Genomic DNA, 17,378 nt, shown 5'->3' with positions numbered 1-17,378 from the left:
AGATTTGTTGAAAAGCCAAGCCTCTTTAGACAAGATGGTGTACACTTAAATGCGAAAGGAATTGCAGAGATGGGCAAATTGATAAATATGGCCGTCTTTAAAATCCACGAGAATGCAGGTATGGCGGAAACACCTGCGCCCCCTGGGGACCTCACGGACGCTCCCACCTCACCCACCTCGCCCATCACCCCACTCCCGCCCCTCACCCTCACCTCGCCCCCCCCTAATCTCACAGTCGCGCAGTCACCCTCCCCCTCCTCTCCCTCCCTATCCACCCCTCCACTGACCCAGGGAAACTAAACCATAAATCCCGGGGAGGTGGTGTATCCGGATTAGCCCTACAGTCAAAGCCAACCGCAGAGCAAATTAAAGTATTATCATTCAATGCTCGCAGTCTTAGAAACAAGTTTAACAAACTCAAAATCCTCCTAAGTGTCGAAGATTTTCATATAATTGCCGTAACAGAAACGCATCTTGATATAGGTAATAGAGATTTATTAGCTGAATACCAGTTAGACTCGTATAAATTTCACTATAAATGCAGAGAAAATGGACGCCTAGGAGGTGGTGTTGGGATATATGTAAAAAATCACTTAAACCCAACAGAAGTAACCTTAAGTGGACAGAACACCGAACTGGTCTGTGTCAAATTAAGTTTAAGATATATGAATATAAATATTGTTACAGTCTACCATCGCCCTACTCATACTCCAGAGGAAGACACAGAACTATATAGTACCTTGCAGGAAATTCTCGATGGGGACGAAACGTTGATTACCGGCGACTTCAACCTGCCGTCAGTAAATTGGAATACAGTTACCGGTAGCAGTAATAATGACAAAAGAATGACAGATTTCATTAAGAACAACTTCCTATTTCAATGTGTCTCGGAACCAACAAGACAGGGCAATATCTTAGATCTTGTCATCACTACAAATGAAGATATGGTCTCAAGCCTCACTGTGGGTGAACATCTAGCATCTAGCGATCATAATCTCATAAGATTTTCCATGAATCTCTCACATAATGAGTGCACAAGTAAAACTAAAATGCCGGACTATAAAAACGCAGATTTTAACGGCCTAAAGGACGCCCTGAGTACACTAGCTGAACACATAGAAAGAATTAATGATGTAAACGAAATGTGGGCAGAATTTAAGCACGTATTCATGACCGCTCAAAACAAGTACGTGCCAATGAAATCTAGACAAAACAAGGGTAGAAACAAACCAGCGTGGTTTAATGTCGATATTAGCAAAGCAGTTAAAGAAAGAAACCCTCTCCACACCTTGCTTAAAAGTCACACCAGTGAATTACTCACAGGGCAATATATCAGTAGTAGAAGAAAAGTTAAAAAACTCATTAGAACAGCTAAACGACAATATGAAATTGATATAGGAAAAACAAGTTCTACGGATCCTAAGCTTTTTTATGGATACATATACGGCAATAAGAGATTCAAGGCGGGCGTTGGTCCACTTATCAGCGACGAGGGTGCTCTTATCTCGGACGATCAGGAAATTGCCTCTACTTTAAATAAGTTTTTCAGTTCAGTTTTCACAGTAGACGCCAATGACACCATCGAAGAGCATCAAATCTCAATCCAAAACGCACTAAGTGATATGCATATTAACAGTAATGAAGTGAGAAATAAACTTAATAAAATGAACAGTAATAAGACTCCCGGCCCAGACAATTTCTACCCTAAAATACTAAAAAATGTGATGGATGTAATATGCAGCCCTCTAACATCTATCTTTAACAAGTCCCTACAACAAGGAAAGGTTCCAGCAGACTGGAGACTGGCTAACGTGACCCCTATATATAAAAAGGGCAGTAGAGATCAACCAGGTAATTATAGACCAATTAGCCTAACCTCTGTCTTGGGAAAGATCCTCGAAGCATTAATTAGAGATAGGATAGTTGAGTTCCTAGAAACTAATAACGTAATTAGGAACAGCCAGCATGGCTTTAGAACGCGGAGATCATGCGTGACAAATTTAATTGAGTTTTGCGATTCACTTTTTAAAATGAATGATTGTACCAGGTCACTTGATATAATCTACTTAGACTTCCAGAAAGCCTTTGACAAAGTGCCGCATGATAAACTAATGACAAAAGTAAGATCACTTGGAATTGACGGAAATATTCATAGGTGGATACGTTGCTGGTTAAGTGAGAGAAAGCAACGAGTCGTTATAAATGGAGTAGAGTCAGACTGGGCTCCAGTGACCAGTGGTGTTCCTCAGGGATCGGTGTTGGGACCAGTCCTGTTTATTATGTATATTAACGATATCGATGTTGGCCTAAACAATTTCATTTCTAAATTTGCAGACGACACAAAAATCGGCAACACTATATTAACTGAAGAAGACAGAATTAGCCTTCAAAATGACCTTAATAAAATTATCAGCTGGTCAGAAAAATGGCAAATGCCCTTCAATGTAAGCAAATGTCAGGTACTGCAATGTGGGAAGAAAAACAAAAGGTATAGTTACGAAATGAAGGGCCAAATCGTTAGCAAGTCCTCACTAGTTAAAGATCTAGGCGTACTAATTTCAGACGATCTGAAATGTTCAAATCAATGTATCTCTGCCGCCAATAAAGCCAATAGGGCCCTAGGCTTCATCAAAAGACATTTTACATATAAAAGCAAAGATATTGTAATCCCCCTATACAAAAGCATAGTCAGGCCACACTTAGAGTTTGCAGTGCAATTTTGGGCGCCTCACCTAATTAAAGATGTAGAAATACTGGAAGAGGTCCAGCGGAGGGCTACCAAGTTAATCCCGTCCCTGAGGAATAAACCATACCTCGAGAGACTCAGAGAATTAAACCTATTCTCTCTTAGAAAACGGAGACTCAGGGGACAACTGATTGAATGTTTTAAGATTCTAAAAGGCTTTAGTAATACTGATTCAAGCAAGCTATTCACAGTAATTACCGAGACTGTAACCCGAGGAAATGGTATGAAGTTGCAAGCAAGAAGGGCTAATCTTGATACAACCAGAAACTTCTTCACTTACTCTGTTGTAAGCGAATGGAATAAACTCCCTGGGAATGTGATTGAGAGTGGTACCATAAATATGTTTAAAAAGAGACTGGACATGTATCTCGACGCAATTGGTATCGTTTAGTTAGGATGGAGCAATTTGCATATTCGCGTCTGCATTCATGTGTCTATTAGACACAGACAATATTTTAGAATATATACTGTATAATAGATAAGCATTCTGTTCATCTTTTGTTAAAAAAAAAAAAAAATGCATGTATAGAGTAAGTATGTGGCTGTATGCCCAAATTTTCCTTTTCCATATTATTCTACTTTCTGCCGATCCTATAAAATTCCTTCAGGTTTTTCATTCCTGCAAGGTATTACTTCCTCTCTTGTTTCCTGTATGGCAAATGCCGGAGGGTCTGGAGGGTGGGGGAGAGAGCCTTCTGCTGTGCTATCCTTTTCTCCTGCTCCTATGCACTATATTAGGATTAAGGCCGGACCACCTCGTAGGGACCGTAAGGTCTGTGTGGTCTGTGTATCTATGTAACTCTATGTAACTCTCTCTCTCTCTCTCTCTCTCTCTCTCTCTCTCTGAGGGTCAACCCCATGTTCCCAGGATCTTATGTTCCCAAGGATAGGTCAGGTCAATTTTGAGTAAGTCAGGTTAGAAGGATAGGTTAGGTTTGCTTAAGTTAGGATGTAAAACAGGGGAACATAGATATGCTCCCTCTGTCTGCATTCGTAGCTATACATGCAGACAGAACAGATATTTTCTTAAAATCATACCAATGCTGCTCCAGATACAGTATTGTTATTAATTATTTGCAGTGGAGAGTTTCAATTTCTTAATAGATTGGCCTGATATATCTCACTTATTTACTCCCTAAGTCTCAGCCTTTTGAATGACACTTGATTAAGTACCAGGAGTTTTAAATGAAGATTTAAACCACAGTCAGAGGCCAGTGTCAAGTCGTGAGGTATGTATGAGCTGTCAGTGACGAGTGCCACTCTCATTTGTATTTATTTATTTATTAATTTTTTCTTGCAGAATATTTAGTAAGATTTCCAAATTAGTGCATCGTTTTATATATATAGGCTATAATGGAGCTTAAGATATTGTTACAACCCACATAAGTGCTAACATTTGCCCTAAACACTGGTGTGGTGTGAGCCAGCACAAACGTCTGCTATCACAGTGTTCGCGCCCTCCGGCGGCCTGCGCCACCGTTCCTGGAGTTATACTTTTCCCACAGGGACTCTCACGACTATCCCCTCTTATCTTTATACGCTTTACTGCTACTACCAATACTGCTACTACTACAATTACCACTAATACTTCTACCATTACTTCTACTGCTGCTACTACTACTACTACTAATGTTACTGCTACTACCACTACTACTACTACTACTAATGTTACTACTACTACTACTACTACTACTGCTGCTACTACTACTACTACTACTACTATTACTATTACTACTACTACTACTACTACTACTATCTATCTATATACCTAGGGTGCTTCCCCCAAGGAAAGGGAGGTAGCCGAGACAGGACGACACACTCTCCATTTACTCATCCATTCAAACACATTCATTCACATCTTAGCCCCAAAGGGGAGAACGGACAGATCCTCACCGCACCACACCGCACAAGGGTCAACTGCTCAATGCAATCAGTGACATCCGCAGCAGGGCCCGACAGCAGAACTGGTTTACCCCTGCCACATCATAACAGACCCATCCCCTTACCCGCACCTGACCTGACTAGCTGATCAGACCAAATGCGGGAGAATATCCCCTCAGGGCTGCGTCATCACTTATTTATTCACAATTTCTCTCCATTTATTTCTGTCACGCACAGCCACTCTTCCTTGCTCAACAGACATCCCTCTCGCATCCAGCGCTCTCTTCACACTGTCCATCCATCCTATTCGTGGTCTTCCTCTCAGCCTTACACCTCTTACATCAGATCTAGTTATCTTTTTCACCAATCACTCATTATCCATTCTCTCCATATGCCCAAACCATCGCAACACCCTCTGCTCAACTCTACCAGCCATCTCCCGAACAACTCCAGTTCTCCTTCGCACTTCATCATTTCGCACCCGATCCATACGCGTCACTCCACACATACTCCTCAGACACCTCATCTCCATTACATTCAAACTTTTCCTCTCTGCTACACCCATATTCCATGTTTCAGTCCCATATAATGCAGTCGGTACCACAACACCGACTGCATTATATGGGGCTACTACTACTACTACCAATACTGCTACTACTATAATTACCACTAATACTTCTACCATTACTACTACTACTAATGTTAATACTGATTCTACTACTAATATAAATACTACTACTGCTGCTACTACTACTACTGCTACAACAACAACAACAACAACTACTACTACTACTACTACTACTACTACTACTACTACTACTACTACTACAATTACTACTACTACTACTACTACTACTACCAGAGTCTCAAAAGCTGAATGAAATTGTTTGGCGGGAATAAAACTAGACAGAGAATCGTTGCGACTCCATTCCAATCCCGTATATTACCGGTATGATCCCCGTTTGGCCGGAATATATACGTAATGCCTTTGGGGGATAATTGGATGGACGGAAAGAGGACGCTGAGTGGGATTTGATAGTGCCTGTCTGTCTGTGTCTGTCTGCCTGTGGTCTTGAGAAGTAGGTCATATAAATAGACAGATGGATAAACAGGTAGGTAAATAGTTAGACAGGTAGGTAGATAGAGAGAGAGATAGACAGAATGACCAAAAACATACTGAACGAAACCAAACAGAACGAAACCAAATCAAACAGAACCAAACCAAACCAAAAAAAAACAACCCAAACAAAACACAACAAAACCAGACCACATCAAACCAAAGAAAACAGAACCAAACCAAACAGAACCAAACCAAACCAAGCCAATCCAAACGAAACTAAACAGAGACAAACAGAACGAAAGAGAACCACACCAAACAGGACCAAACCAAAACAGAACCAAACCAAACAGAACCAAACCAAACAGAACCAAACCAAACCAAACCTAATCAAACCAAACCAAACAGAACCAAACAGAACCAAACCAAACCAAACCAAATCAAACCAAACCAAATCAAACCAAACAGAACCAAACCAAACTAAACAAAACAGAACCAAACCAAACTAAACAAAACAGAACCAAATCAAACAGAACCAAACCAAACCAAACAGAACCAAACAACCAAAACAAAATAAACCAATCCAAACCAAACCAAACCAAGCCAAATAGAACTAACCAAACAGAGCTAACCAAACCAAATCAAACCAAACAGAATAAAACTAAACAGAACAAAACCAAACAGAACCAAGCCAAGCCAAGCCAAGCCAAACCAAACCAAACAGAACCAAATCAAACCAAACAGAAGTAAACCAAACAGAACCAAAGCAAACCATACAACCAAAGAAAACAAAACCAAACAGAACCAAAGCAAACCAAACAAAACAAAATGAAACAAAACAGAACCAAACCAAACAGAACCAAACCAACCCAAACAAACTAATCCAAACCAAACCAAACAAAACAAAACCACACATAACCAAACAGAATCAAACCAACCGAAACAACCAAACCAAGCTAAACAAACCAAACCAAACAGAACCAAACCAAACCAAACACAACGAAACCAAACCAAACACAACGAAACAAAACCAAACACAATCAAACCAGACAAAACGAAACAGAACCAAACAGAACCAAACCAAACCAAACCAAACAGAACCAAACCAACCCCAACCAAACAGGACTAAACAAAACAAAACAAAACCAAGCAAAACCAAACCAATCCAAGCAAAACAAAACAACGCAACAAAGAACCAAACAGAACAAAACAAAAACTCAACCAAACTGAAGTAAACCGAATAAAACAAAGCTCACCCAAACACAATCAAACAAAAGCTTACTTATACCGAACTGAACCGAATCAATTGGAACTGATATGAACAGAAATAAACTGAGCAAAGCCAAGCAAAAAATCAACCCAACCGAGCCAAACAAAAGGGAATGAAACCTACCCAAAGAGAACTGAACGACACGAAATGGTACAGAAAACAAAAAACAAAGAAGTGGAACCAGACAGAACAAAGCCTAACCAAACAAAAGTCAAGCCAATCAAACTGAATACAACCGAACCTAAATGTGCTGAACGAAACAAAACCAAACCGAACGAAAAACCAATCCGAATCGAATCGAAACCTATCCGAGCCGAATTCAACTGAACTGAAACAAATAGAACCGAAGTGAACCGAACCAGAACCTATCCAGACCGGACCGAACCAAAACCGATCAGAATCAAGCCAAACTGAACCGAACCAAAACCGATCCAGACCGAACCAATCCAAAACCCATCTGAACCAGAACCAAAACCAATCTGAACCGAACCAAACCAAACCACAGCTGACCTGATCTGAACTAAACCAAACCAGAACCGATCCGAACCAAAACCATTCCGAATCTAACCAAAACCGATCCGAACCAAAACCATTCCGAATCTAACCAAAACCGAACCGAGCTAAAATCATTCCGAATCTATCTAAAACCGATCCGGTGGCTGAATCGGTAGAGAGGCGGCCTGGAGTCCTAACGGACCCAGGATCGAATCCCGACTGGGGCAGGGAACAGTTTAAGGATTTGAATTTCCTAAAAGCAGACTTTCCTGATCTACCAGATGACCCGCCGACATGTCGTAAAAATATTTCCGCTAATGACAGTACACCAGTCCTGAATGAGACAGCCCTAGCATGTATTCAGTATGGATGGTGGGTGTTAGCGCCGAAGTGGTGACATGTGGAGGTGTAGGAGGACTACTGGGCCTTGGGATAGGTCACTGCCCCCGAGAAATAGGCCCTGAAGCCTTTGCCCAGAGTCGGACACGTAAAAAAAAAATAATAAAAATAAAAACCATTCCGAATCTAACCAAAACCGAACCGAACCCAACCAAACCGAACCAAAACCGAGCCGAACCCAACCGAACGCATCTCACAAATCAGTCCGGTTAAATCCCTTCTGGTATCGTGTCAAATCCCTTCCTTGGTCAATCTAACTAAAACCGAGCCGAACCCAACCGAACGCATCTCACAAATCAGTCCAGTTAAATCCCTTCTGGTATCGTGTCAAATGCCTTCCTTGGTCAATTTGCTAATGTACAGTGTGACGCAAAAAGCCTGCCTTCTCTCCATACCTCAGATTAAGGTCACTAAAACACCCACTCTCTCTCTCTCTCTCTCTCTCTCTCTCTCTCTCTCTCTCTCTCTCTCTCTCTCTCACACACACACACACACACACACACACACACACACACACACACACACACACACACACACACACACACACACACACACACACACACACACACACACGTCGAGCAAAACATGACACTCTCACTTTGCGAGCGCTGGTGGATTGAATTAAGCACATGGAAGAAATTCGTAAATAAAGCACAGATAAAATAAATAGATAAAATACATTGATGGATAATATATATATATATATATATATATATATATATATATATATATATATATATATAATAAATAGATAGATAGAATCAATCAATCAACCAATCATTTCCTGTGGCACCCCACGGGATGCATAGGGCCTCGATGAACTCTCTCCACCAATATCTGTCTCTTGCCATCTCCTTCGGGTCCCACCAACACTCTTCTCCTGCTTCTTTTTTCATTGTCCTCAACCAGGTTTCCCTCGGCCTACCTCCACCTCTTCTTCCTCCTCTAGCAGTCCACTCTGGCACATCCTGTATTAAACTACCTTCTTTTCCGTATATGTGCCCCAGCCACTTCCAGCGAGACAGTCTCACATATTCATTAACTGTTTCTACTCTCGTAATATCCCTTACTCTTGCATTTGTAACTCTGTCTTGCCACTTTACCCCAAGAATCCTTCTCAGTATTTTATTATCAAATCCTAATACTTTCTGATCTGTTGCAATTGTACTGTACCATGACTCATGTCCATAAATTAAAATTGGTCTACCCATGGACTTATAAATTTTCACTTTAGTTTGTACCGAAAGCATATTAATATTCCAAACAGATTTCAACATCCAACTTCTCGCCAAGCCTGTCTAATCCTCTCCTCAATTTCATTGTTTAATGATCCATTAGATGATACAATCGTTCCCAGATATTTAAAGTTTTCTACATTCTTCACCACATTATTCCCAATTTCACAATCGATTTGGTTCTCCATGTTCATATTAATAATTTCAGTCTTTTCACAATTTATTACCAAGCCCACTTTTTCTCCTTCCTCAACCAGACAATCAAGCACCCTCTGGATCTCGTAAATACTTCCACAAATCAGTACAATATCATCAGCATAGTCCAAATCCATCAGCTTCTTATTTTCCTTCCAGTTAAATCCTGCACCTGTTCTCCTTACAACTTTTTTCATAACATAATCCATAACTAAAACAAACAACAATGGCGAAAGACCTCCTCCTTGAATCACTCCTGACCTGACGTGAAATGGATCACTCAAAGAACCACCCACCATTACCTTACAAAAAGTACCTTCATGCAAGCTTCTAATAATATTTACAAACTTTTCTGGTATACTATAGAATCTCATAGTTTTCAACATAGCTCCACGTGAAACACTATCAAACGCCTTTTCAAAATCCACAAAACACATACTAAGTGGCATTTTCATCTCATTAGCTTGTTGCATTAGATGTCTTACAATAAAAATCTGATCATTACAGTCTCGACCCTTTCTAAATCCCGCTTATTCTTCTCTTAAAATGTTATCATTTACTGGCTCTATTCTGTTCAACAAGATTTTGGAAAAGACTTTTGCAACTACAGGTGTCAAAGTTATCCCTCTCCAATTGCCACACACACTTAAATCTCCCTTTTTTGGTATTATTATAATCACTCCATTTTTCCACTCTTCTAGAATTCCACCATTATCCCAATTCACATTAAAAACTTTCAAAAGCGCATTCATCAACTCATTATTTTCCACCTTAAGCATTTCAGGGAATATTCCATCCTCTCCTGGAGCCTTAAAATTCTTTAACTCCTTTATAGGTTTTGCTACCTCTTCCAAAGTTATATCCCCTGTTTCTATCTGCAGATCTCTCTCGGCTGGCAAAATGTCCCCTTCAGCTGGGATTGGTCTATTTAGAACAGATTCAAAGTGCTCTTTCCACCTTCCTTTTACATCCAAATCTTTAGTCATCAAATTACCATTTCTATCTCGTACAGGTATTTCCTTCCTTCTCTTTTCAGTCCCATTTAACTCTTTTATGGCCTGATACGCTGCTCTTGTGCTCTGACCGTCATTTTTACATAATTTAATTTCTGTCCTTGTTGCCTTTTCATCATATAGCCTCCTCTTATCACGTCTAGCGAGTCTTTTTACTTCAGAATGTAAACTCCAGTACTTTGCTCTAAGTACTTCAACTACCTGGCTATCAACATGTTGTTCTTCACTTCTTAACTTAGCCTCTTTTCTTTTCTGAATTGCATTCCATGTTTCATCTGACATCCACTTTTCCTTCTCGCTTTTCTCTTTTTCTTAATAGTAAACTTAGCACCCTTATGCAAAACCTCTTTTACCTCTCTTCACATTTGATTAATATCATTGTCTTCAGATTCCATCAAAGTCTGCAGGACTAGAAACCTGTTCCTACATTCCCACCGAAACTTTTCCTTCGTGTTCTCATCACTTTTCAGCTCATCAAAATCATAACCATTACCTCCTGTACAATTACCATTAACGTTTCTCTTAAGTTTTATTTTAATCTTTGACACAACAAGTTGATGATCACCACCTATATCTACCCCCGTCCTTACGCAAACATCTTGCAAATAACTCCTATGCCTTCTGCTAATTGCAATGTGGTCAATCTGGTTACAGTATTTACCACATGTTGAAATCCAAGTAGTCTAATGTATTTTTCTATGCTCCAATATACAGTAGGTCCACCAATTATAAGGTCATTTGCCAATCGAAAGCTTCCAAAGCGCACCCCATTTTCGTTTCTTATACCAACACCTTCCTTACCCATACAATCTTCAAAGTCATCCCTACTACTGCCAACAATCGCATTAAAATCACCAATGCAAACTAACACATCATGTCTTGCCACTCTTTTCACTACATCCTGCAGCTTCTCATAAAAGTCATCCTTCATTTCATCAGCAGCCTCATTTGTCGGAGCGTACCCTGCAACCATGCTGATATTACCATGGTCAGATTTTAAACACGCATAAAGCAAGCGCTCATTAATTGGTTGAAACTCACATACTGCTTTACAAGCATCTCTACTTAGCAGTAAGCCTACTCCTTGGTAATGATTTCCATCACTCCTACCAGAAACCAACATAGTAATACCATCTTCCAAATTCATTTTATCAACTTCAAGCAACCTCGTTTCTGTAAGAGCACAAATATCCATCTTGTATTCCTTGAACACTGAAATAAGTTCTTCCATTTTACCAGCCTGATTGAGAGTTCGAACATTCCAGTTTCCTATTCGTAAGGTTCTTTTTGGATGTATAAACTTATTTTTACACCGTGGGATTCTTAGCACCCCCTGCCCACTTAAGGGCTGCATGGAACTGAGGGTCATTGCTTCGTCACCAGAGTTCATCAAGCTTTCTTAGGCAGAAAAATATTTTACCCTGGAGCCAATGCCAGTGGCTCGCAGGAACCAGACAGTGGAGAGAGGAAATTAACTAAATGAAATTAAATGCAGAGGGTTTGGACAGAAAGAGAGCAAAAAGAATGTAGATAAAAGTGTCCCTTTTAGTCGCCTCCTACGACAAGCAGGGAATACTGGGGAAGTATTCTATCCCCCCTTCCCCAATCTATGTAGATAGAATACATAGATTAAATGAACAGGTAGATAACATACATAGATACATAATAATAATAATACTATAATAATGATAATATTAATAATAATAATAATAATAATAATAATAATAATAATAATAGTAATAATGATAATAATAATAATAATAATAATAATTATTATTATTATTATTATTATTATTATTATTATTATTACAATAATAATAAAGGCTCCATGAAAGGGTAGATGACCTGACTGCTTCCCTTTGTGTCATTACAGTAAATATATAAAATAGTAAATGAATAATTATATACAAGACCGACACTCCGACCGGTGCATGCTAACCCCTATGCCACCACGCGCAGGGGAAGCAATTTTAGTAAACGAAGGATTAGCAGGGAAATACATGGGGTAATCCGAGACTCAGGAGGAACTGACCCAAAAATAACAGGGTATATATACATGGAATCTCGGACTTGGGGCTTAGTGCCTCGTTAGCTGCAGGAGGGTGAAGACGCGTTGAGTTTCATTGGAGTTTCCGTAATACCTCATCCTTAGCGATTTATTCCCCAAATTACACCTCAAACTCGACTTATAGATGTACTTAGTTTCTCTTCCTTTGCGATTTTTTTTTCTTCGTTTCCTCCCTGTATAAATTTTCCTCTTGTCCTAAAATTGCCATCTCTACATCATGAATATTTATCTATAACGATAATTTAACACTAGATTTAGATGCTAGTCACGAAGAAGTGCTAAGGGAAGAATGTGCAGCCGTAGCACTGTCATTTACGTGAATTAAGCTGCAAAAGGACGAACATTTTGGCAAAGAGAGAGAGAGAGAAAATGAGTTCACTTCAAATTTGGTTTAGTTATCCCTTGAGAAAATTCTCTCTCTCTCTCTCTCTCTCTCTCTCTCTCTCTCTCTCTCTCTCTCTCTCTCACTTTACATTCCACCTCTCAGGCACTAATATTTATTCCCCGTGTCATCAAACTTCTGCCGTCGACTGTACACCACCAATGGCCCTCCTGTCACCACTACTGGCAGGTGAGAATAGTAGGAAATAGTACTAGTGAGAAATACTGTAGTAAGATATAGTGAGACATAGTAAGAAATATTAAGTAGTAATAGTAAGAAATAGTAGGAAATAGTACTAGTGAGAAATAGTATGATATAGTGAGACATAGTAAGAAATACTAAGTAGTAATAGTAGGAAATAGTACTAGTGAGAAATAGTAAGATATAGTGAGAAATAGTAAGAAATATTAACAGTAAGACATAGTAATAAGAATCAGCGTTAAGAAATAGTAAGAGAGTAAGAAACATGCCTGCCATATCACCCCATTATTTAACCGTAGGGTGGCGAGGCTAGGCTGGCGTAATTCAGCAGTAGATTCAGGGGCAGATGACCAGACTCCCTTCCTTGGGTGGCGTTACCCAATCAACAGCCTCCATCCACCTCATGAGCATTACACCAGTACAGGGTGGTCACACCAGTACAGGGTGGTCACACCAGTACAGGGTCGTTATACCAGTACAGGGTAGTCACACCAGTACAGGGTAGTCACACCAGAACAGGGTGGTCACACCAGTACAGGATGGTCACACCAGTACAGGGTAGTCACACCAGTACAGGGTGGTCACACCAGTACAGGGTAGTCACACCAGAACAGGGTGGTCACACCAGTACAGGGTAGTCACACCAGAACAGGGTGGTCACACCAGTACAGGGTGGTCACACCAGTACAGGGTGGTCACACCAGTACAGGGTGGTCATACCAGTACAGGGTGGTCACACCAGTACAGGGTGGTCACACCAGTACAGGGTGGTCATACCAGTACAGGGTGTCACACCAGTACAGGGTGGTCACACCAGTACAGGGTGGTCACACCAGAACAGGGTGGTCACACCAGTACAGGGTGGTCACACCAGTACAGGGTGGTCACACCAGTACAGGGTGGTCACACCAGTACAGGGTGGTCATGGCCACTGCACTGTTTCAACCACTGCAACATCACCACAGCTGGGTGAGGGCAGACGCCATGACACGCTTAGCCGCGGTGCTCATTGTAACAGGCCTTTGAGCCTGTGGCGGGTTTTCACCCAATATCCTGAGATACAAGGCCACTGCGTCATCCAGGTTACCACAGTTACCTTCCCCAGGTGTTACCCAAGGTACTTACCTGACCTGCCAGCCCACAGTGGGTGGAGGCACACCTGAGTCCAGTGACCCCACCTGCCCACACCAGGATTTGAACCCTGGCGCTAACGGGCTGGCAGCTTCGCAGTCAGCAACACTGACCACTCAGCCACCACAGCTGTGGACTGCAGGCGCAGGGCATCTGCAGCCTGCAGTCCACTGGGTTTACGTTCATTTGAGGCTGGGGCCACAAGAACAACTGCAACAAGAATCAGAAGAATAACTCTTGTGCTAGCTTTGTCACCCTGAAGGTTTAGGATGTTGATGAGGAGGAAAATGATGATAATGATGACGATAGTGATGATGATAATGATGATGCCAAGCTTAGTATTCCCTTATTTATTTCCGTGTGTGCTGTATTCTCGGTAACAGAACGAGTCAAGTCAGCCAGTAGTTTTTGGTGTCATTCATCACCCCAGGGGCGGCTGGGTATTGCTGCGGCTCCTTTCATAGTCGCCATCAAAGGGTCGTGTTCCCGTTGCTTAAGGAAGCTCCCTAACACCTTTTCTTAAGCTATTTATTTTGCTTATTATACATAACTCTCCTGTTCTGTGTTATATAAATCCTTCAAATATCGCCATACTCTGCATAACCAACGTACAAAAGGATAGTAACCATCCAGATCCAAAATAAATCGCTCAGGAAGAGCTGTTAGGGAGCTTCCATACCCGACAAGTGACACATAATATCCTTTATCCTTCGTTTATTTAAGTCTGTGCTGTATACCCAGTGATGGGGCGAGGCAGTGACGTCAACCATCCATTTTCTGTGCAAGCTTCATCACCTGCATTAATAAATTTAATCACATAATGTACAAATTTTTATGTTTCTATCTACCTGTCTATCGACAAACGTTTCAATCCCATAAGGGGTGGCCACAAACAAATAGCCTCCATGTTGCCCTGTCCCCTGCCATTTCACTGCCCTGCCCCCAGCTCAGACACCCCCTCTCATATACCTCTCCACTCCATCCCTCCATCTCATCCTCGGCCTCCTCCTCCCTCCTCCCTCCCTCTTTCAATGCTTAGTCTGTTTCTGGCGGAGGGGTAATAAAGTCAACAGCCCATCTCAATGCTGGTATCATCTCTTCCCAGGATGGATGGGTATCTATGTAATTCCTGTCGCTTCATGTATCAAGCCAGAATCTCCACTTTCTTACGCAAATTTCAGCCTGCACACTGGTTCTAGCAACGATACGAGGGAGGGAAGAGCAATGGCCATCTTTTGTGTTGGTGTCATCTCTTTCCGGTGTGGCTGACTATCGTAGCAGTCCCCTCCACCTTCTAAATTTACATAACTCGGTCCTTATATCTTTTCTTTTTCTTTTTGTGCATTAATTTCGATGTGTGTCCTGTGCTGGAACACTGCAAGATGAAATGAAGAGCAAAATCCATCTCCAGTGCTAGTGTTCTCATTCTGCAGTGTGGCTGGTTACCTTAGCAGTCTCCTCCACCTTCTAAATTACCTAACCCAGGCCTAATTATTGCTTCATTAATTACAGTGTGTGCCTTGTGTCCGGTAACGATATGAGGGGATGAGCAGAATCCATCTTTTGGTTGGGTGTCATCTATTTCCGGTGTGGCTGGCTACCTTAGCAGTCCCTTCCACCATCTATATTACCTAACTCAGTCGTAATATCTTTTCTTTTTTCTTTTTTGTGCATTAATTTCAGTGTGTGGTCTGGTTCTGGCAGTGATACGAGGGAGTCAAGAACAACATCCGTCTTTTATGCTGGTGTCATCTCTTTCCAGTGTGGTTGGCTATCCTAGCAGTCTCCTCCACCGTCAAAATTTAACTAACTCGGTCCTAACATCTTTTTCTTTTTGTTGATTAATTTCAGTGTGTGCTCTGTGTCTGATCACCATAAGATGGAATGAAGAGCAAAATCCATCTCTTGTGTTGTGTCATCTCTTTTCGGTGTGGCTGGCTACCCTGGCAGTCCCCACAACCTTCTAAATTACCTAATCCAGGCCTAATTATTTCTGTATTAATTTCAGTGTGTGTTTCGTGCCTGGTAACGATATGAGGGAATGAGAAGCAAAATCCATCCTTTGTGCTGGTGTCATCTCATGCCTGTGTGGCTGCCTACCTTGGCAATCCCCTACACCATCTAATTTACCTAACCCAGGCCCAATCATTTCTTCATTAATTTCAGTGTGTGCTCTGTGTCTGGTCACCATACAAGGGAATGGGGACCAAAATCCATCCTCTGTATTGGTCTCCTCTCTCCCTGGGGCCGCTGGCTACCTCAGCAACCCCTGCCACCTGATCAACCAACAGGCCCAGACCCCGACCCTCGGCATGACCGTGAGGCACCAAATCATACAAGTGGCCCTCACCAACATCGTCTTCGCCAACACCTCCCTCCTTGGAATACAGGCCATTTTGGTGAGTCTGTCAGTCCTCTCGTGGTCCACACAATTATTCCAGTATTCATCTGTCTATCTATTGCCAGACGCCTTAATCCCGTAAGGGGTGGCCACAAACAAATCGCCTCCATGTCGCCCTGTCCCCCACCATTTCACTGCCCTGCTCCCAGCTCACATCCCCTCTCTCATATACCTCTCCACTCCATCCCTCCATCTCGTCCTTGGCCTCCCCCTCCCTCTCCTCCCCTCCACCTCACTCACATACAGTCTCATCGTCAGTCTCCCACTCTCCATCCTCTCCATATGGCCAAACTGCCTCTCTGTGCTTCTCCCAACGCCCCCTTTCACATGCACAGCCACACCACAACGCTCCTTCACATTCTGGGACAATATATTCAGCTGAGTCGTAGGGGCTGAGAATGTTGCTGTCCGTACAACATCACACAAGTGATTCTTACTAACATCCTCCCTACCTCTTTGGAAGACAGAATAGTTGGGTAAGATTGTTGCAGTGAACTGGGCCACTCCTATAGCGTGAATTTTACCCCATTAGGGCCAAGGGTTCCAGCGTGTGGGATTTTCTCAAACAGCGCTCAGCATACCTCCCTCCGCCTATCTGCTCATAGTTGCAAAAGCTCAAAGGTCCACACCCACGGCTTCCCTTTTTATTTTTATTTTAATGCTCTCGTTCTGCAGATCACCATCCTCCTCTTGGGAGACAGTAGGGAGATCAGGGACGTTTGTGTAACCAGGCAGTTTACCCACCTGTCTAAGATGATGCTACCACCTGAAGGCGACCCTCTCCAGCATCCTCCAGGGCTCAGAAATTTCTCAACACCTCTTCCTGAGTGACTTACTCTGCAAATTACACGTTGATATCCTTTTGCATGTTAGTGATGTAAACTGTGTCAATATTAAGATTGCA

Source organism: Coenobita brevimanus, chromosome 95 (assembly GCF_032717465.1).
Source record: "Coenobita brevimanus isolate Jiangsu-jjx chromosome 95, ASM3271746v2, whole genome shotgun sequence".
NCBI classification, from domain to species: Eukaryota; Metazoa; Arthropoda; class Malacostraca; order Decapoda; family Coenobitidae; genus Coenobita; species Coenobita brevimanus.
Note: the sequence above shows the minus strand (reverse complement) of the source record.